The sequence below is a fragment of the Anabrus simplex genome, chromosome 1 (genome assembly GCF_040414725.1).
Source record: "Anabrus simplex isolate iqAnaSimp1 chromosome 1, ASM4041472v1, whole genome shotgun sequence".
NCBI classification, from domain to species: domain Eukaryota; kingdom Metazoa; phylum Arthropoda; class Insecta; order Orthoptera; family Tettigoniidae; genus Anabrus; species Anabrus simplex.
In genome coordinates, this window is record NC_090265.1 from 538,990,866 (window position 1) to 539,014,635 (window position 23,770).

General features: G+C 37.1%; 1 protein-coding gene across 1 annotated transcript in view; it reads left to right on the plus strand.

Moving 5' to 3' along the window:
* Positions 1–23,770, plus strand: part of Pka-R1 (protein kinase, cAMP-dependent, regulatory subunit type 1) — a 412,780-nt gene that overhangs the window by 387,327 nt on the left and 1,683 nt on the right. The window lies entirely within an intron of this gene.

Below are 23,770 nucleotides of genomic sequence, written 5' to 3' on the forward strand. Positions count from 1 at the left end.
TCAGGTAAATACCAAATGTATCACCAGAGTTCTTTTACATGCCGACATCGTACGACATGGAGTGTCGAATGGACTTTTTTTCGCCCTTCAAAAATCCGACTACCTCTGCCGGGTTTGAACCCGCTATCTTGGGATCCGGAGGCCGACACTCTACCACGGATCCACAGAGGCAGATAGAAGTGGAATAAAAATGCAATACAGAGTACACACAATTTTAAATGCTCACCTCCAGTTGGAAGAAACTTGAAATAGTTTTCTTGGTGCTTTAGAAGATGACCTGGACTTAGTCAGTGATATTTCCTTCACCAAAAAAATACATCTGCAATTAACCCTCTTGGAGGTCACAGCACAATGTATTGTGTGTAGTTGTAAGTGCCGCTGTGGTTACGGCGCAATGTATTGCGTGTCGGAATTTGAAGTGATATATCTTCGTAACTGTATGTCTTTGGACAATTGAAAAACGGATAGCTCCCGACATCTGAAGTCGTTAGGTTATTGTTATCACCACAGGGAGAGCTGGAAATGAAATGTTTTTAAGCGAATGTCTTCAGCTTTAGTGAGTCAATCAAACAGTTGAAAATGGCTGCGCCAAGTTGAGCTGACTTGCTCACAAGCGATGATACGGTTCGTGAAATTCTTATGAATAATAAAAGTGATTGTTCAGTATTTGAAGACGATGTACTAGGTATATCTGGAAAGAATTCAAGTGGTGAAGACTTAAATGAAAGTGAGGATGAGGTCTTACAGTCGCCACGTCCAAAGTGAATGAAGGTAAATAAAATCAAATGGTACAAGAAATTGTTTTTCCATTTCTTGGAAGTGATAATACTAAATTGCTTCTTTATTGAGAGGATTCTGAAAGGAGACAAGAGGTCTCTGAAATCGTTTTGACTGGAAGTTGTTCATTCGCTAACTGAAGCAGGGCCTACAAGAACTTCATCTATTTCTGATGATCGTCCGTCTAGCGGATATAATCCGACAAGGCTAACTCACCGACATTTTGTTTTCCTTATCCCCCCAAACGAACCAGGAAGAAGACCACCTTCAAGAGTGTGCCATGTGTGTGCTCACACCTCAAAAAAGGAGAAAAGGAACACAAGGACTATCTACCATTGTAAGGAGTGCAACAAAACTCTTTGCCCTGTACCTTGTTTTGAGGATTATTATGGCAGCATCTAAAAATGAAACAATTCGAGCAACTAGAAAAAGTGAAAGCTATGTTTTTGAAAAAGGCACTATGTGTGTCGAGGTGTAAGCCTTCAAGGCTTGTATATGAGTTGACTCGCGAACCTTTCTACGTAGAGGATCTCCGTTGTCACCTACCGCTACCAACTACACCTACATATCTACATTTCATAGAGAAATTAAGAACAAAGAAGAGAGTCATATGGAGCGAATTTTACTCAACGGACACAATGATTTATGAAGACTGGCAAGGAGGAGGATATGAGCTCAGACACTTGATTACACACTTTGCAATACACGGATTTCATTATAAGCTGTGTAAAACAAAGACATTCCATCAACCAGACACGGACTGTGTATGTGAACGTTGTGGTAAGAGCTGTGAACGTTATCATGCCATGATTTGTACTTGTCACTCAAATCGATGACAGCCTTCTGCAAAGATGACTAATGTTATGTATTAATGTAAATATATTTTGGCCATTGGCTGCAATAAAATATATAATTATTATTATTATATACCAAAAAACATTACTAAAATTGATGTTTCACAATTTTTGTGCTTAAACTAGTTGTTTGATGTCTTGTTAACGTACTGTGTTAAATTCATTTGTTTCATTAAAATATAATGCCTCTTGAGGGTTGTTTTACATACATGTTCAAAAACTTAAATTTTGGGGTGTGCAGTGGGCTAAGAAACCTGACTCTCAAAGGGTTAATGTAATGAAATACTGTTGAGGGTAAATAAAATAGCAGATGATGCTCCGAACAGCACAAATTTCAAAACACTTTTGAAGTTCGAACATCATCTCTATGCAGTCTGAAAATATATCGCCTCACAACATGCCTTGTCCTCTTAGCGTTTCTTCCATTATAGCATCTACACGTTTCAGGATGTCACAGAAGGCTGACAGTATATGAGGTGTTTAAAGTCACTATTGCCAAAGCTCTGTACTGTAATTTGGAAAGAATTCTTACTTCACTAAGGACATACCAAACCCTTGAACTTACCGTTCCATCATTGGTTGTCTGCCTCAGCTGCTTCGGTAGAGCAATATTGTACTCTCGGATCTTGGGGTTGTTCCGAATCCTTTTCTGTCACTTCATCGACCAAACGATAGGGTTCAGAGGAGAGCATAACTACTTCAAATGGGGAGCAAAAATGTGCTTACTAAAATATTTATTCATTGTAAATCACAATTTATTAATTAAATGGGCAAGAAAAGTTAGTTAAATTTTCACAACATGTTATCACACAGTCACAATGCACAACGTGAGTGGTAAATATATTTTAAAAATTGTTTATTATTGTCTTCCAAAGAGTGAGAACGCACTGTAAAATTCGTGGACAGCAAAAACCAGAAACAGAATAGAAAACCTGACAATTGGAAAACATTGATCCAAACGATAACTGAGAATTAATCCACATGATCCATAGAAAATATGACCTTCAACAAGAAGAATTCCAGATTTGCATTTAATTAACGTTATCCACCAGTTGACTATCCTATTGGAACATCCCCCGAATGGATTCTTAATCAAACCAAGTAGACTGTCAGTTGCTTTGGATAGGTTGCAAAATATTACTTGAAAGCATGGTGTTCATTACAAGTTAACAGCAATTGTCACAAATAAAATTCCACCATGTATTGTCATCTCGTGACACCCTTAAGTTACAGAGGAATCCTGATGCTGAAACATGCATCACCCCAAACAGATGTTCAGAAGGAACCAACAACACTTGATCCAATGGGATCTTACGTTACATCGTTCTGAAGTAACTAAATTGCAAAATGCAGGAAAACATTAATTCATTATGCATTTAGAAGAAATGCCAAACACTGAAGTTAAAGAAAAGTGATAAATCTCTTGAAAATGTTTTTACTAAACCAACTTTCAGGTTACAAAACAGTTATTTTTAAAATACAAGTCCACAGTATAAAACAAACAACAGGAAATCTTTCCAATTCTCTATAACTATGACTACAATTAGAGATCTGTTCACCTACATTTGTCCCATTAAACCAAACTACAAGTGATCGGTAGATCAACATCTCACATAAATAATGTGAATAACCAAAAATGAAAATAAAATATACTAACAGCTGACGAATTGAAACCTTATTCGTAGTGTAAATCCTACATAAATCAACTAAGTGTCAACACACAGCACTACCATAATATACTGGACACCCGAATAATAAATAATAAAGGAAAGAAAGAAAGAAATATAAACGAAAGTTCATCGAACTTGAACACACGCAGCTAAGTAGTAGTGATCAGTCTCCATTAGCCAGGTTTCCACGTGGGACAACCCCTACATTCATGCCGCTACTGATGCAACACTATTATGGAAGCAGCTTATCAAGGATATTACCCAATGGTCGTAGTATGTAGGGTAATGAGAATTTTAATTAATGTAATAGTAGATAGATACATTAAGCACAAGTGGTAAAAGAAGGAGAAGCACAATAAATAATAATAATAATAATAATAATAATAATAATAATAATAATAATAATTGAACAATAACGATAGAAATGCGCAGTGAGAAGGAGCTAGGTCAAGAGAAAAATATAGGGACAAGAGAAAAAGAATAGTTAACAATGTAAATAAGATATATATGTAATGATGAATAAATGAGTAAGTTTGCTAGACATCAATATAGAGGAGACCTCAGAAGACTAGGAAAATGTGACGCTTTTACAATATAGAATATCAGAAATACATCAAGAACTGTATGAATAAGCATTAATTGTACAATAAAGAGTGATACAACTAAAATGAAAGGAAGCAACCTAAAGATGAAAAGAAAAGAAGTTGCAAAAAGAAAGGAAAGGAGAATGGAAGTAGGGATTGAACTGGGGAAAGGATTTACTTTGCAGGTGTTGTTACCCTTCAAGATATTTTATTATTGCAGAAAGTAGCATTGGTCCTAGAAAGCAGATAATGTGAGATCAAAGTTCCATTGTCCAAAGTACCATTCGTGTTAAAATTTTTTATGTATGTATGTATGTATGTATGTATGTATGTTCAGTCCGTCAGCGCTTCCACTGGTGGGATCCTCAACAGCTCTGCCATCAGCTGTCATAGATGGCCCAGGCATCACTGAAGAGGTGTACTAGGGAAATGAGGAGTGAGGTAGTTTCCTGTTGCTTTCCTCACTGAGCCAGAGTTGTTATTACATATCAGTCTGCCAAGCCCACTGAAATGCATCAACCGACCGTATGAGCAACATTTTTACACCATTCATAGCAGGGACTGACTGCATAAGGAATTGGCATTACTAGCATTGCTCATACCTCAGTCACTTTCATATTGTCAAAGCCAAGGATAAAACAGAGACAGATCTATGAAAGTAACAAAATTGCTCTAGCCTATACCAGAAGACATAGTGCACTGTAAACACCAGGTCCTGCCAGCAAAGGCATTAAAAAATTTAAGTAGGAATAAACTCTTGCATATTTAAGTTTGATGCCGGAATAAGCTGACAAAAGCAAAGTTCAACCGGGGCAGAATGCCCAATGAAGAATCTAATGTCAGAATAACATTATGATAGGTCTTGCACACCAAATAATCCAAAGAATTATATTCCAGATGGTAATGACAATATAAACGTAGCCCAGTTGTTCGGTGCTCCACCACTCCGAGACGAAGGCAGACTCGATTAAGAGAGGTGGAGCCCGAGAATATAAAGCGGTATAGAAGCGTTGAGAAGAATAGAGAAGTTGAAAGCCAGCATGTTCCAAACATAAGAATGGCAAGAGGAGAAGGCCTATGCGATGACATCACAGTCACGTGTTGAGCTGAGTAGCAGACGGCAGGTGAGCAGAGCAGTAGAGTGAGTGAAGCAGCAACAGCGTGGTCGGAGAAAAAGCAGCTTGCGAAGGTAGGAGATATACGTAGCATGTAGAGGAGATCGTAACAAATTCCCCACATGCCAGCGAAAGGGCAGCGTCAATGATGATGCAGAGACGATAGCGTAGCGATCTTCACAAGGGGCGCTGACTTGGAAGAGTGATGATCGTGAACTAGAAGGAGAAAGCAGACTGGCGAGAAATGGTGTACCCAAACGAAAAAAAAGGGGAGGGAAGAAAAGGGTGGGGAGGAAAGAAGGGTGAAGAAGGTGATGAGATGGACCGGTCCAAAGAGAAAAAAATAAAGGGGAGCAAGAAGGAGGGAAGGAGTTCACAAAATAGAGTGGTGTTATAAATTTTACAAAGGTTTTATAGTATAAAGCATACAGTATAAAGAATATGTGTGTGGCACAGAAGAAAATATAATATATATAGTTAAAATTGCATAGGTTTTCATAATAAATTCCATAAGGGCAAAGTAATAAAGAAAAAAAGTAAAATGTTTAGGCACTGTGCCCATTGCATTTTCTGGCACATTATAAAATGGCGTCAAAGTAGATGTATAGCCCACGCAAGACGGAATTGTGTAAAATGAACTATGATTCAGAAGTTCACTGCGGGCCGAAATTGGAGAAAGAGACCATAATCACGAAGGCTGTGGAAGAAAAGAACATTGAAATGCTAAGTGGATTGTTCAAAATAAACAAGATAAAATTTAATATATTACTAGCTGATGTACCCGTGCTTCGCTACGGAATTCTAAATTTTATACAGAATTCTAGGTTAGGTAGTGTAAACGTTGTGAGCAAGATTTTATTAAGTTGCATAGCTCTTAACGTTGCCCTAGAAGCACGACGGGGAAGTCACCAACGTCTTTATTCATATGAAGACTCGGTTAGGGAATTTTCATTGTAATGGTAGGCCAGATTGCCTACCGTCAGTCACAATCAGGTTGGGGAGTTTTCATTATAATAGCAGACACTCACTCTCCGCCTGCCTTTATAGATTCTCAGAAAGACTCTATTAGTGGTTTTCCCAACTGAAATGAACATGGGTCATTACAATGACGTCAGTAGGAATGGCGCGATTCAAAGCAATGCTTTCATATGAAATACTCGATCAAATGAAAAACCACACATTTTCTCACTTTTAACGAACAGTACTATGCTGCCGAACTGACAGTCCAAAACTACAGAGCTGGAATGACGAAAATGCAGACATGCGTGATCCGTGAATAATCTTTGTCTTTTTTTCGGCGGGGGGATTCGAATAGTGGATAGTCCCGGGACAAAAAATATGCCCGTTTACTTATCAGTTTCCTGGGAGTACCCGATGAGTCGGAAAATCTCAATTCACTACACTGGCGAGGGAAAGAACTATCTGACGTGGAGGCAATTTTTCCTCCAAGCCAGAGAAGAAACCACATCTTCGCTGATAATTTGGAATAAAATTAATGTAGATTTAATAGAAGTGAAGAGGAGGAAGCTTTTCTTAAGAAACGGCTCATTTCAGGGTTGAATTTCAAGTTATTTAATGAATTGTGGTACCATAATTTGGAATAGGCCCAAAATAATAATTCTAGACCAGTTCCTACTACTACTCCTACCAGTGGCGAATATAGAATATATTTTTGGGGGGGGCCAAGATTGATGTAAGGTTAGATTAAGTAATTTTTAAGAGGTCAGACGATTTCAAACACTTTAGAAAGGAAAAAGGAAACATTGATTGGGCTGATACATACATACATACATAAATACATACATACATACATACATACATACATACATACATACATACATACATACAGTACACCAATGGTTACAAAACGAAGTCCAGGTTTCTTGGTACACTTGCAAACTTATCAAGAACTTCTTCATCACTAACTATAATGTCTCTGTGGATAGAGAGTAAAGCAAGCCTGTTAAGCCTACTTTCAGATGTGCTGTTCCTTAAGTAAGTCTTCAGTCTCCTTAGGCTAGAGAAAGTTCTTCCCACGGTTGCGATAGAAACAGGAAGAACGGCGAGTAATTTGAGAAGGGTATAAATGTTGGGGAAGAAAGTCTTGTCACATTTTTCTAGAGAACTTACAGCCATTTTGGGAAGATTTGAAGGATTTTCCTGACTCCACTTTTCTTTCCACAACATAAACTCACTTTGCACAATCTCTTTATGTGACAGATTTCCTTCGTAGAAACTAAAAGCAGCCTCCAATGAACCGAAATCTGTTACGATACACAATTGTGGAACGATGTTTTGTAAGGATGCAACTATTTCCTTGTGAGATTCAAAGCATTATTTTAGTGAGTTACAAAAATCGTCCAGGTATGGCACATAAACTGCTAACTGTTGGCTCGGAATCTCAACAACGATCGAAAATTCCCATCATTTTGGTCCGGTTCTTCAAGGCTTATACATTTTTTCGGGGGGGGCCCAGGCCCCCTGGGCCCCCCCTTATATACGCCCCTGACTCCTACTACTACTAACTGAGCCTCTGACTTAAGTGCGCACACTGCTCATTCAAAACAGCGCGTCAGAGTAGGTATCGAATAGCTGGCATACTATGATGAACCAGTGTGTTACGTACCAGCAGTATCACAAAATGTATGAACCAGAAGAATGGCATGCTAAAGAAGAAATTTATCTAACTCCTCAGCTATTTCCCACCAATATTCAGTTAGGCTGTTATACTCGGTACGCAGCAGTAATCCCATCTATCGGAGTTGAGCGGCAGCATAAGAGACAAAGAACATTACAACAAACAACGGTCAGTGTAATGTTATTGTTGATCAATGTTACGCGCTTTCGATATTGTAGGCCTTCACATTATTAATTGTCTTCCGGTTCAGAAATACCATTCTTATCATAGTCGGTACGGTAAATCTGAATAAAACATAAATGATCGGAAATTGTATTCTCTATAACTTTTGTAGTACTTTTCCATAGAACGATGAACACAGGTAGCCTATTTAAAAATTAAATTTTATGTGCCTTCCCCTAAACTACCATTTCACCCAGGGTGAATAACATTGTTTATAGCTTAAACTGTAGTTTCTTATTCTCCGACTCTATGTACCGATTTTCATTAAATTATGTTTACCCATTTTGTCGGGGCTCGGCGCTGATATGGACTTAGCAACAAAAATCAAAATTCATGAATATCTGTGTTATCATAGCCGGTACGGTAAAAATGCTTAAGACGTAAATGATCAGAAATTTCATTATATATAACTTTAGTTATGTAGTATTTATCGATATGAACACTAATAATATAAATATTTGAGAATTGAAGTTTAGGCCTTCCCCTAAACTACCATTTCACTCAGTGTGAATAAAATGATTTATAGCCTAGATTGTAGCGGCTTGCCCCCCGACTTTACATACCGATTTTTATTAAATTCTCTTCAGCCGTTTCCTCGTGATGCGTGTACATACATACAGACAGATAGACAGACAGATAGAAATTACGGAAAAGTAAAAACTGCATTTTCTTGTTACTGTGGACATGATCGATACAGAAATACCATTCTTTTCAAATTCTGAGCAATGTACAGACAAAACTCTTATTTTATATATATAGATTACACAACTAAATTGTCGTAAAACTGAATGGTAGATGAAGACTTCAGCTGCGTAGAATCGTAAAAAAATTAGCCAGATCCCGTTAGAAGATATTGAAAATAACTGTTGAGAGAAGAAGATATAGCAGAACATTATATATTCAACACAGAAGAACAGTAGTCCAGCTGAAAATATGAAGATTAAGATTAAATAAGTGAGACAAGTGGTCAGACAAGGACCGTAACGTTGAATGCTGTTGGAATTAAAGATCGTCAAATAAATAGAGGACGAGAATTATTACAAGAAGAATTAAGAGACACAAGGGCATCGGAAAACAAAATTATTATTTTAATTCACATAAAAATTAAGGCTGAATTGGTACGTGAACTATACTAATCCCAGTATTATATATTTGAAGATAGTCAGATTAAGTAACAAACAGACAAGAACATTGATAGACTATTTTAAACTACTGGAGGAGTTGATATGAATCTGTACATATCAAAACTTTATTCTGTTGAGCCTAGTGCAAGAGAGAATATGAATATGTGCTGCTAAATCCGCACTGGACCGACCTGGAGATGAGTGTGTCACTGGCCAACCAACCAACCTGATGTAGAAGTGGAGACCAGCTGATCCATGGGTTCCAGCCGGCCGAGGACAGCAGTTGTAACTCAGAGGGCTATATAATTGTCATAAGCCAGAGAATGACAAGCTAAGTTTACTAGATTATCGTTCTTAATTAAATTAGGATATAGTATCATGAAATTATTCTTTTTAGTGGTGTGTTTAGGAAGTCAAGTGATTCAGTGAAGTGCAATTTCAGAATCTAGCTTTCAAGGTTAAGGGGACCTTGTAGGTAACGAATGTCCCATTTAATTCAATGCTAAAAGTGAACATATTTAGGTACACCCTGTAGACAATATAACCATTACATTAAAAAAATTCATGGATGTACGGGAGCTCATGTTAAACAATGCCATGCATATTTAGTACATTTGCACTAATGAGGTCTGAGAAATAAAATAAATAATTAGCTGATGCATTTTTCACAAAATCAAAATTTTCAATGCTCTTCACACAAGTATTTAAACTTCTACAAAACATATTGACCTAAATGTGCATCACTTTCATTATATGGGTATGGAAAGTAAGTTCAGTAGTTTTCAGTAGCTCTCTTACTTTTCAAGAAACATGTGAACTGAAAAAAATAACTTTTCTCGTAATTTCAATTTCAATTTTTACCAATGAAAATACTGTGTTGTCTTCATAATTAGAACAATCATGCCCCATAATCTGGATCATCTGCATCATTGGTTTCTTCACTCTTCCTTTTAGTGTTCCTCTGATACTCTCTGGCATCTTGCCAAGTAACGTTGGTTCGTTTTTCAGCCTTGATCACTCGCTAGTGGTCTATATCATTGAGGGTTGATTGTGTGTTGACACCTGGTTCAATACATAACAGCTTTAAAATTTTCTTCTTGCCAGATACTCCTTCACTGAATCACAAAACTGCATCATACACATCAAATTTCATTGTTTCCAATCCCACATACACAGGTTTTGGTAACCTTGTCCATATTACAGAATTGAAACATTCATTTGGATTCTGTGTGGCAGGAGATCCGGCTTGCTTGGTTCCTTGCAAATAGGCTTTATTGCCTCAATTACTGTACCATGTAAGGGATGTTTGTGGTCATAGGTGCTTCCTTCCTTTTAATTTTATCAAAACCTGCACCATGTATATGTTAGTTCAACTTTTCCTTGGAAGCACTTGCTTTGCCTTGGAGGTTAGGTTCACTTTTGCACTTACTGTTTCTTATTTCAATAATAGTTCCTTTAAACTCACTACACTGACTTATGTTACAGGTGTACTGATTACCTCTAAATTTAGCTTTGGGGGAGAACTTCTTTATTTTAGGCATTGTAAGATCTATATTTTTAACACAATTCAACACATGCACACAAATTACGAACAAGCTGAGAACTGGCATGTATTCCCGCCCAAACTCTGTATCCAGAAAATAAACAAGGCAAATGCACATACAGTACTGCCAATACACGTGTGTAAATATTACCTTCATGAGAAATATGCTTCCGTGACACTGCTTTACAGAGATCTATGTCGTTTAGTTTCGGCATGTATAAAAGGGGCGGGGCATCAAAAATGAACAGTCCGATATTCATGAAACAAACTAAGATTTATTCATAAAAGTATGCGTAATTAAACTAAACAATAAAATAAATATCCCAAATGTGACCCCTTTAGGCTACATGGTCCCCTTAAGTTATGAGAATCATTATATCTCAATTGGAAGAAGTGGCCGTATATATTGAGTGTAATATGATAGGTATGGAGAATTCATGATTAATAGTAGGAATGAGTAGAGATTAACACAGCAAATTGAAAGCATATGTGAATTGTGGATATCTGAAATGGGTTAGGAAACCGAACATGTTTGTTGGTCATCGTAATGGTATGATACAGAAGGGATATGCAACTAATACAAATTATTCCTTTTCAATGTAGAACGTGAAGAAGTATCTCAGTATACTAGATGGTTAAATGCTATTCTGAGGGGATGAAATGTGATCCAGCGAAGTGAATAAAGATTCAATGAAGTATAATACATTGTGGGAAAGATTGTATACGAGAAGAGGTTATGAGATTTTTTTAAAAGAAAATGGTTACGTTAAGAAGTTTTGGTGAATGAATTGAAGATTGTAATAAAGGAATAAGAAAGTGTTGAAGAGAGTTGATATGGAATTACATGCAGATATTATAAAATGATGGACGCAGAATATGTATATTTCGTTTCTGGATCGTATACATGAAGCAGATGCATAGAAAGAATTCATATCGAGGGAATATAGTAATATAAGGTAGGCATAGCTAACCCAAACGTGTAAGTCAAGGTAAATGATTCTTGCTGTAACTAAAATGTGGTTGCATTATTAGGAAATACCCATATTAAATATTCTATGGAGATAGTGCACAAGGTACTAGATGATATATATATTGCTGTGATGAATAATATTGACATCTGAGATTATATTGGAGCTATCCTGTTGATTTGAAAGGAGTAACTTAATTTTCAAGGCAAATGACATTTCATTGAGCAAAGCATTTATGTTATTGATTTTTAATTATTTTTTTGAGCATGTAATGATTTAAAGGAAGAGTTCAGACATTAAGTAATGATCGAGAATATAAAGTTAGCTCATGTCGGGACTGAAAATGAACATCATTAACCCTTACCACTCGTCTATTGGGTGAGGCCCGACATTACGATATTCCCGTTCCGGTCGCATGTCGGGGGAGACCTGACATGAAATTTTAGCGCCCACCGCTCGTCTGCCGTCTCTTAGCCAACAAAATACACGATGATATACTGTACTGCCATCTTTTGGTTCCGCGTGGAACTTTGTAGAATCCAGATACTATTTGACAGTCAGTCAAAAATCTATTATTTAGATGGCAGTGTAGCCGTCAGCTGTCCACTCACACACGAAAGCTCGAGCGATAGTAAACAAATATGGTCGCCATGTGCTCTTCTAGTCATGTATATGTTGTATATGCCAGGCAACACACGAAACCACAGTATTTTCGCATCTCAGCTCCTAATGAATATATCTAATAGCATTTCACGATGCCTAAAAGTGAACTGACGATGTTCGGTGTGTGTGCCGTAACTCAACATGTACCTGATGCTGACGGCCGACACAATTATAAATCAACAGATCCAGATTTCAAGAAATCGCCGTTTGCAGTGGTTTCAGCCTACAAACTACCGCGAAGTATGAAACCTGAGACTGAATAGTTTTTCAATTGCTCTTTAGCGATAATTTGTACACTGAAATTATTAATGAAACCAATCGGTATGCGGTAACGATAATAACAATAATAATAATAATAATAATAAAATCCAAAATAATTTGTCTTAAAATTCCACATATTGCTTTTATTTGCTCCAGTATAGCTTGCTGTAAACATGTGTAGCCTAACTAAATCATTTAAAAGCAAGTGTTATCTCCAAAATCGTGAAAGATAAATACAGGTCACATAGGATAAAAATTTACATTTAAAATACGAGTAGTAGAGACAACACAGAAAACTTAAATTCGAGGGGTAAGGGTTAATGAGTGCAGTTGTACATAAAATCAATGGATGATTTTTATTTTATTTCAAAGACAAGGAACAAAGACTTAATTTAATTTTTCTTTTTCCTATGCTTAATATCATGATAATAAACTAGTTGGTTAAGATTGAACATGTGTGACGTATTAATTTATAGGTTGATACAGTAGAATAGTGTAATGTTAAGTAGAGATAGTGTGATTAGTGTTACTTTATGTGTTGAGTTAGGTGTGAGGGATGGAGACGTTCATCCGATACATTGAGTAGCGATTTATATGCACTTATACCTCTCTTCAGAACTCACATTAAACGGAGCGACACAAGAAAATTTACCCTGAGATAAATTGAGCGGTCGGAGAATTTTTGTTACGCCGTTGGTGGATGTGGTAAGGGCGCAGGCACTCGTGGGGAGTCCGTCTTGAAACGGAATGGTGGAGACCAGAATATGATGAGCAAGATATATTAGAAAAAGGGCCGTAACAAAAGGGCCCAAAAAAAAAAAAAAAAAAAAAAAAACTGGTAAAATAACTGAACAGTACCAGGACAAAAGAACAAAAAAAATTGTTTCAAAGGAAGCAATCACTCCAGGAAGAAAATCTTTCCCCAGAATAGAAGTAAGGGGGAGGGGGGGGGTGAGGAGGGAGAGAGAAAAAAAATGTATTAGTTAACAGAAATAGGAACATGGAATTAAGCTGAGAATTATGAACAAATTTAACATCAAAGGAATCAAAAGTGGATTGTAAAAGGGCATTAGCAGGGGTAGGCAGGGAAATAATGCGAAATGGGCCTATCCACCAAGAAGCTAATTTAGCAGAAAACTGATCACTAGCGGAACTTTGGGGGTGATTGCGTAAGAGAACCATATCACCAAGTTTAAAGGGAGAAGGTATATGACTGGAGTCCTGTGTTTTCTTGGAAAGCAGTTGAGCAGCACAAAGATGAGAAAAAGCTTCGGTCCAAAGAGATTGAATAGATTTAGAGTCATCTGAATCTAAAAGGGTGTGAAGATCCCAAGTAAGTGATAAGGGAGTATGGAGATCTCGGCCCTAAAAAGTTTAGCAGGTGTTTGCTGGGTGGAACAATTTATGCTTGAATTAAAAGCACGGGCTAAAGCAGAAAAATTTACATCCCATTCCTTATGGTAGGAGTTGTGAAAAATAGAAAGAGCGATTTTAAGATTTCGGTGATAGCATTCGACGTTGTTAGCCTGGGGATAATGTGGAGAGGTATTTATTTTCATAATTCCCAGTTGGAAACACATTTGAAAGAAAGCTGTGAAAGTAAAAATAAAGGCGTTGTCAGAAACTAAATTAGAAGGTAAACCAATAAGGGGAAATATGATGTTAGAGAGAAGATTAATAATAATGGAAGAAGAAATTTTGCATAAAGGGTAAAGGACCAGATACTTAGAAAAACTATCTAATAAAGTGAAAATATAGGTGTTACCACGTGATGAACGAACAAGAGGTCCAACCAGGTCAATAAAAAATGTTTGAGCTGGAGAAGTAGGAGGAAGAGCAGAATGTAAGCCTGTAGATTTAGTTTTTAAAGGTTTAGCCAACTGACAAGGTTGGCAAGAAGAAACATACTGACAAATATATTTACGCATGTTAGACCAAAAATAAAGAGAACCAATGCGAGCATAAGTCTTGGCAAAACCAAAATGCCCTCCCGTAGAAGAAGAATGATAATAAGAAAGTATTGTGGGTTGAAGAATAGAAGGGACAACAACTCTAGCAGAAGATTTATGGGTGGCTTTAAAAAGAAGAAGACCTTTGGAAAACAAAAAGGGACCACAATAGAAGGGGTCAGAAACCAAAGTTTTTGTCTGAATGCAAAAATCATCCTGAAGTTGCCGAGATTGGCAAGACTGAAAAGATAATGGGAAATCGACATGAACAAATTAAGTTATCCAATGGGGGTGAATTAGAGTTGGGAAGCGAATGGAAAATGGTAGGAGAAAGAGGGATCAAACAAACGAGATAGAGCATCCACAACAGAATTCTGGGTACTGGAAATTAAGTTAAGGGAAAATTTAAGCCGGGAAAGACGGAGCAGCCAGCGGCCAGTTTTGCCAATCTTAGGAGCATTTGAGAGAAGCATGAGAGGGCTTGATTACAAGTTTTAATGATAAATTCTTTGTGATCAAGGTAATCAGAAAATTGTTCAAGGGTAGTCACTAAGGCTAAGGCTTCACGTTCATAGATGGAATAATTGCGTTCAGGGGGAGAACAACTTGATTAAGAACACCAGAAATAGCATAATCAGAAGCGTCATTGTGTACTTCGAAGGGTAAAGAAAAATCAGGGAACTGCAGAATGGGAGCTTTGATAAGAAATTTAAGAGCAGAAAAAGCATACTGTTGAGTAGGGGTCCAAAGAAATTTAACATTTTTAGTTTGAGATAGTGCAATGGTTCAGCAATATGAGAAAAATTGGGAATAAAACGGTTATAAAAAGAAACCATTCAAAGAAAGGTACGCAGTTGTTTGATATTTTTAGGGGGCGAGAGCTGAGTAATAGCAGCAGTACGGTCAGGATCAACAGAAACACCTTGGAAAGAAATGATATGGCCTAAAAATTTAACAGAAGTTGAGCAAGAGAAAGTTTGGAGGGGTTGATAGCAAGATCTGCCGTTCGAAGACGAGAAAGTACTTCGGTGAGATGAATAATATGGCAGTCAAAATTAGGAGAAAAATCAATAAATCATCTACATACGGATAAAGGTATTTGTATTTAATATCAGAAAAAAGGGAATCAACAAGACGTTGCATAACCTGGGATCCGACATTTGGTAGTAGGAATAAAAGCAGTATAATCAAGAGATGGTTCATTCTACGGTAAAGAGGTTACAGAAGAGGGCAGGTCAGAAGACAAGGTAGAATCAGTATTACATAAAATTACTATAAGAATTGAAAGTATCCATTTGAGCAAAGAGGTTACAGAACTGTGATGAAGGCAGTAAGTTTAGAACTAGCAGAATCTGAGGGAATTTGGTGACAAGCAGAATTACAGTGAAATATGGAAAAATATTTGGCATTAGCAAAAATTTGAAAAGCATTTTGCAGCTTGGGAAGAGGATAAGCATCATATTTAATTTTGCTATTGAGATGACGATTGTCATATATCTGGATCAACATTACAACAAAGACCTAAATCTTAATGATCCCGTCAAAATAAGAAATCCCTTACACGAGACTTTACCCAATTTATTACAATCTTTAAATCCAAATTTAAATAAAATCCTTAAAAATCTTGAACTAACTTCCAATAAAGATCCCAACTTCCCCTTAAAGGTAACTCCCTCCGTCCACCTCCTCTTCTCCATCACACCCCTCTTCCTAAATTCCACATCTTCAACAGCCAATAGCGCACAAGCTCAACGCCCCGCCCATTTCCTTCCCTCCATTACACCCCCCTCCCTCAGTTCCACACAGATACAATACACGACATTCAAATCTTAATCGTTCCAAGACCATACAGACAACCAGTTCATACTGCAAAAATCGAGAATGTAAGTAATTGAATATACATCATTTCGCCTAATTAACCATTTTTCCTCTAAACTTCATATCTTTCATTCTCTTTTCATTACAGATTCTTCACCATATATTCTTCAATAGTTAGTCTATATTCAAAACTACAGCCAACAACAAATAAGAATGTTCCCATTTAACTATCAGTATCCAAGTTAACAAAGATTTATACGGCAACATTCAATTATGAACTCTTTATAACTCCTTCAACAAGATTACGGAGACCGCGAACCCACTACGTAAATAACGAGACTAATGGATTAGTTGGATCCAACTTTATAATCTACATAGCGCCATACTACAGTTAAACATCACGACTTTTCAACAAGAAAATTTCAATGTCATCTCAAGCGGCTACTAAGTTCCATTAACCTTCTCTTCAACATGTAAATCAAGTTGCTTCCAGCCGAATTTCACTCTAACTTTGATACGACAACTTTAGCCTAGACCTTCTTGTTATTATGTGGTTAAGGCCTAGTTTGTCTAATTTATAAAATCATTTTTTAAATCACTAGTGTAATATCATACCAACTTCAAATATTTTTTCTTCACAAACATTTTAAATGAAGTTTCAATTTTAAATTATTATTTAAGAATCCATAACAATTTCTCACATTGTATAATTTCACTCTAATCTTATATTCTCATTTTATATTTTTTACCATGACAATCAGGATCCTGATTTTTATCTTTAAGTATGAGTGTAAAAATGCTGATGATGCCCTTTTAAAGGGCGAAACATGTCCCTTCAAATTTGTATTGAATAGGTTGATCCTAATAAATTTTAGTAATATATTAAATTGACGTAAATTTCAATACGGACCAAATATGAAATTTGTAACATGTAATGTGTGTGGACCTGGTCGCTCTGGGCCGTAGGCTTAACCTTCCCAGTACACTCTCCCTTGTCCTGCGAGATGACAAGCAGTCATCCGTTTTATGAGGGATAGTGGTCTCTTTTATCGTGTGCAATGATGTCCTTTGTTCTAGTGTATTTGTGTTAATTGCGCTTTTATCCCATTGACTTCATTTTAGTTTGTATTGCATATTTTAATGTGTTATTTTAACGTCTAACATGAATTATATATATCTGTACTTCCAGGCAATGCCTTATTCCTTTGTTACCTGTATTTTCTATTATTTTATTAGAAAATAAGGCATTGCGAATTATATCCACTGATTGTTTTAATCTCATAATCATTTTTCTTCATCACCATTTTTTTTTAGCTCTAGTTAGTGGATACATTTTAAAATTTTAATTATCCTATATCATGTCGTCCATCTCGTTCCATTAGGGGCCGATGACCTTCGATGTTAGGCCTCTTTAAAAAAACAAGCATCATCATCATCATCAATTCAGTATCAATAAGTCTTGTGTGATGACTGTTCATCCAGACCGTAAAACACTTGCCGAAGAATTCCAGGTAGTTCCACAAAGCTTATGAATGATGTTATGTGTTTTCAGTTTCTGTGCGGAGTTCAGCAGATGTTGCTTGTAGGATAATGTTCGATCCAAGGTTACTCAAGGTATTTTGGGTTCCAGTTGTGGTGAAGTATCCTGCTACAGAAACTCACATTCAATTTAGTATTTGCTAAATGGTTGTTCAAATGGAAACAAGATACCTCCGTTTTATTGGTGCTGGGCTTAAGTCTCCAGTTCCTGAAGTAAGTTTTCAAAATGGACAGTTTTCTCCAGTTCTTTGTGTTGCACAGCTAATGCTATATCGTCAGCATAGCAGAATTTCCATGATGTAACTTCAGGAAGATTATATATATAAGCTGAACAGGAATGGCAATAGGACTGAACCTTGAAGCAAACCATTTTTAAGCTTCATCTCCTTGGTCACATTGTTCCCGATGATAACCTGAAGCCTCCTATCGCTCAGCATATTGTTAATAAGTCTTGCTATCTTACTGCATGGTATGACCCAGAGAAGTCTATAGACCATACCTTCCCTCCACACGGTATCAAATGCAGCAGTGAGATCAACAAAAGCAACAGATGTTTTCAGTTTTGTTTGGAACTCGGTTTCTATGAATGTTGTAAGTTGCCAAAACTTGATCACAACAGCTGCGACCTGGTCTGAAGCCTGCCTGATCCATGGGAATGTGCTGTAAAATGGCACTGCTTATTCCATAGGTTTAACCTCAAGATACCCCACACGTGTCCCCTGGGTGGTGCTAAGCAAGCAACAATATATTTAGCAGCCAGTTTATCACTGCGATTTCCTGGCAATTACATACGACGTATCTATACTCGGTCTGTTTTCTCTGTCTGTTTGAAATTGCTAATCTCAGGGAGTTGGCTGCTTTCAAACGATATATCAACGTTTATTAATGCGAGAAATATGCGCGACTGTGTGATGTTTATTGAAACCTGTATATTGCGACGCATATATATCGATTTAAAGATAAAAATTTCATAATGTTCCGTATTGAAATGTATCGCAATGAAATTGAAATAGTAAATAAGGTAGTTCAACCTATTCAATACAAATAAATATGAAATGTAGTATTACGTTCCTATTTAATTAAAAGCGGAAGCAGTACCGGTTTCGACCCTAATCTGGGTCATCATCAGCCGAATAAAATGCAAAAAACAATGCATAAGTAAGCAAGAAAATAAAAGAGTGAGTCTTTCACAAAAACAGTTGAAGAGGCAAAATATGTTAATGGGGATTGGCACTGTGCAATTTTAAATTGTAAAATCTAGAAGTAGAAAGTCAGTCACTTATAAGAAGTAAGGTGCGATCTTCTGAATAGTAGCACAACACGCGCAAATTTCAGCAATGTCTCATAATGTTTACAAGAAGAGGTAAAAAGTTAAATGAGCCAGCAAATGAGGCATGATCTCACAATATAATTAATGAATATGAAGTCCCAAAATTGTTTAGAAGTCGAAGATGAGTCGCTTGATTGAAACGAATTGCTAGCTCCTGAAGATCAGCGCATCATTATATATCGGTTATCAATCTCTCATTCTCACGTGCTATGTTCGTGTTCGTTCACATCAATCTAGTCGATTCCATTCTCTTTGGTCAATTCTAGACTAGTCGCTAGATATGGAGTCTTTCTTAATAATTTAGAGACCGAATTTCAGTGATAACAACTAGTGACTTTTCTAGAGATTTTATGAGCCATTTGGAGACAATTCTGACTAATTTTAATTTATCTCTAAATAAAATAAGAGTTTTGGATTTTACATTGCTCAGAATTTAAAAAGAATTATATTTCCGTACCGGTTGTGACCACAGTAACAAGGGGAAGTGCACATTTAAATTTTCCGTAATTTCTGTCTGTATGTATGCACGCTCATCACGAGAAAACGGCTGAAGAGAATTTAAGGAAAATCGGTATATAGTCGGGGAATAAGTCGCTACAATCTAGGCAGTAGATAATTTTATTCACACTGAGTGAAATGGTAGTTTAGGGGAAGGACTAAAGTTATATATATTATTAAAATTCCCATCATTTATGTCTTAACCTTTTTTACCATACCGGCTATGATAACTGAGATATTAATGAATTTGGACTTCTGTTGCTAGTCCATATCAGCGCCGAGGTCCAAGAAAATGGGTGAACAGAATTTTATGTAAAGTCGGGGAATAAGGAACTACAGTCTACACTATAAATAATTTTATTCACCCTGTTTGAAATGGTAGTTTAGGGGCAGGTGCCAAAAAAATGTAATTACCTATCTTACTGGTCATATCGAAAAGTACTACATAACAGAAGTTATAGAGAGTACAATTTCCGAATATTTATGTCTTATTCAGTTTAACCGTACCGACTTTAATAATATTGGTGGGAATGGTGATTAAATTTTGAAGATGATTATAAGAATGAGAAAAGAGTCATGAAGGAATGATCGCTTGAATAACAACACAAGAGGGAGTCATGAAAGAAAGGATGACTCACTTTACATCAGATGCTGTAATATCACAGAGTCAGAAGAATACTAAATGTGAAGGCCTGCAATATAGAAAGCTCATAAAATTGATCAACAATAACATTACATTGACCATTGTTTGTTGTGATGTGTTTTGTGTATTCTGATGCCATTTATCTCCGATAGATGGGATTACTGCTGCATATCGAGTATAACAGCCTGCCTGAATATTGGCGGGAAGTAGCTGGGGAGTTACGATCTCTCTCTTCTTTAGCATGCCATTCCTCTGGTTTTATAAATTTTCTGATACTACTGGTATGTAGCACACTGGATCGTCATAGTATTCCAGCTATTCGATCCCTACTCTGAGGCAGAGATTGGAATGAGCAGTGTGCACACTTAAATGGAATAACTACACAGGAGTGTTTGCAGCCTGGTCATTCTAGCTCTGAAACTTTGAACTATTTGATCGACACCGTAGTACTTTTTGCTAAAAGTGAGAAAATGTGCTGTTTGTCTATTTATCGAATATTTCATATTACAGCATTGCTTTTAATTGTAACATTATTGTAATGACCTGTGTTGACTTCAGTTGGGAAAACTGTAAGGGCAGTCTTTCGGAGAATTCCGTAGCAAAGCTTGGGTACAGCAGCTAGTTATTTGATCCAAATAGCATTGCGCTTTGCATAATTGCGCAGGCAACTTGGTGCAATATATTAATCTACGCATTTGCTAAGTAATGGCATCTAAGTGCATAACTGATTCACACATGTGGAGCATGAGTTAATACTATTTTCAGTAGGTTTATCAGAGACCGGTCATCTCCCTCACATACTTCCTGTGAGGGAATAGAGATGTGTAATTTTTAGCCTTGTAGCCTCGTATAGCAACAGTCGGGCTTTGAGACAATGAGTGTTATAAATATATCATAGTACTGTACTGCGCAAGACATGTAGATTAAGCAGTTTTGACCAATTGTGTCTCCTGAATTTTTGGTTTTGTAAAGTTGGCAGGTATGCAGTACTAAAATATCAGAGAATTTAAAATAGCACAGATAAAAATCTTAGTGAGCCTGCCTATTTGATGAATGAATACATGATGCACAAATTGTTGACTGCCGTGTAATTGTGTGTAATGTGCACAGACTGTTGCAAGCCTTGGTTGCTTTGTAAGCAAATTTACAAGGAGGTGGAATATTTGATTCAACCGCATAAGTTGTTGCGGATTATGCCGCAGTAATGAAGTTGGCCTAAAAATAGAAAAAAATGTATAAGCAAGAAATAAAGTATAATAAATCGGCTAACTAATCCTAAGTAATGTAAAGGCACATCCGGCTACTCCCGTCCTGCCCCATGTGAATTGACTTGGCTCATCTTGAGTTCCATTGCTAACTAAAGGCGGAACCACACTGCTGTCACTTCACGTGAACTATCTTGGAGCTGAGTCAGCGTGGAGGGAAGGTTGATGATGTCACTGTTTGCGGTATGAAGACAGGAAACACACTGTCCTCACGTTCACAGTATACTTCGTCTGATGACAAGCTACGATAGTACATCCAGTTCATCGGATCTTTTAATGGCCTGTGATGTTTCTGTTGCCATGAGTACTGTCTGTTGCAAACGACTGTGGGTACATGAAAGTAATTTGCGGTGAATACCGCAGTTTATTAAGGGCGCTAAATGGGCATCCAGAAAAATTTCAGATGTAGTTCAGGCTGGAAAAAGAAATGAATTCGACTACTTACATAATCTCATCAAGGATGAAATTGTTGGCCGAAGTACGCTCTGCATTTGCAACTGATTCCAAGGAATCCTACACAAGCTTTACAGATATGAGAAAATTTCAAAAATTACTTCAACTCGCTTGAAGGCTCTGTGCCATGGCAATTACCAACAGTTCGTCATGGAAGAATAAATTGAACAAAGAAGAAAAGAACTGTGCTGTAGTGAAAGGACCATTCTATAAACATTTATTCACCGCTCTCTAATTCAACAGGATAATTTGTATTTGTAATTTGTGTAGGATTTAATTTATTATTATTATGTACGGCTCTGTAGCTAAATGGTTAGCGTACTGGCCTTTGGCCACAAGGGTCCCGGTTTCGATTTTTAACCATCATTTGTTAATTTCGCTGGCACGGGGGCTGGGTGTATGTCTCTTCATTATAATTTCATCCTTACCACTACGCGCAGATAACTTACAGGCATCAAATCAAAAGACCTGCACCTGGCGAGCCGAACTTGTCCTCGGACACTCCCGGCACTAACAGCCATACACCATTTCATCATCATCATCATCATCATTATTATTATTATTATTGGGATAATCATCATAAGCACAATTGTAGACTGTTTCAACAACTGAATGCCTATTAAGACGAGTAGGTGTAATCTTTAACTGCTTTCCTTTTTGTACTAAGCCTCGTGCCACATTTGCTTATTTCTATAGTTAATCGAACCTATGTCATACAGATTCTCATGCACCCGCACCAATTCAATTAACGTTTCTTCCATATCGCTAAAAGAAACTGCTTCTATTCACACTTCATGTCCCCAGATATGTGCTAGAGCAGAAAAATGTGCTCTGCGTGAAGAGCGCTGTCAACAGCCGTGACATGAGTGCAGTGTGATCACTGTACATTCCATACAGTGTGGAAAAGGCATAGCACATCTTTCTTGACAGGTTCGATTGCATCACGATACGTGCGAACTCGCGTGAAGTGACAGCAGTGTGTTTCCGCCTTAAGTGCTGTACTAGGAAGTTGTTTGGGACGTGAGCTACCTAGGAGGGGAAACTGCGGAGGGGCTGACCCAGCGTGGGGGATGGTGAGTGTGTTGACTTAATGTGGTGCCTTAGCTTGAGGAATTTAGCAATAATTTCTTCAATAAGAATGTTTAACTCCTCTGAGATCGCATTTAAATTGTGAGAGGGATTACATTTCTAATCCAAATTGATAAAGATATTTTCGAAGATATTAAGCAAATTGCCTTTCCTACTTAAAATCCGAACATCTTGCTTCAAAGAGGTGAATGAATGATTAAAATTGACCATGTGGTAGCTCATGACCAAAAATCGATTATATTTTGACACGTCAAAGTTCTTTGTATCTAAGAGCAAAGTTACGTCCAGTCTGCCCCACATAACTTGCTGGACATTAATTACAGTTAAGCTTATATACTCCCGATTTATTCTTGACCTTATTTGTAATGATTGTAGAAAAGCTGAGAAATATTAACTGTCTTAAAGGATACCCTTACATTTTGTCTCTTAAAAATATGTAATTTCCTATATGTTCTTATGAGTGTAAGTGAAAAGTGCGTAACTAATATTCTTTCTTTTTGGATTCTCTAACGTTGAAACCGGTCTATTCTTAACTTTTCGAATAATCTTCTCAGGTTCTCCATTGCATTGTATGAGGTTCATTGCTGAGCTGACCTTTCAGTGTTATTTGACAAGTCAGCAATGTGCTTACAACAGGTTACACTCTCTCCTGGCATAATCATCATGTTGCATCCAGACGTGCTGGTTGCCTGAGAGCCTCAAATAGGAAGACCACCAGGCGAGCCGAACATGTCAACAGACACTAAAAACCATTTGCTAGATATCCT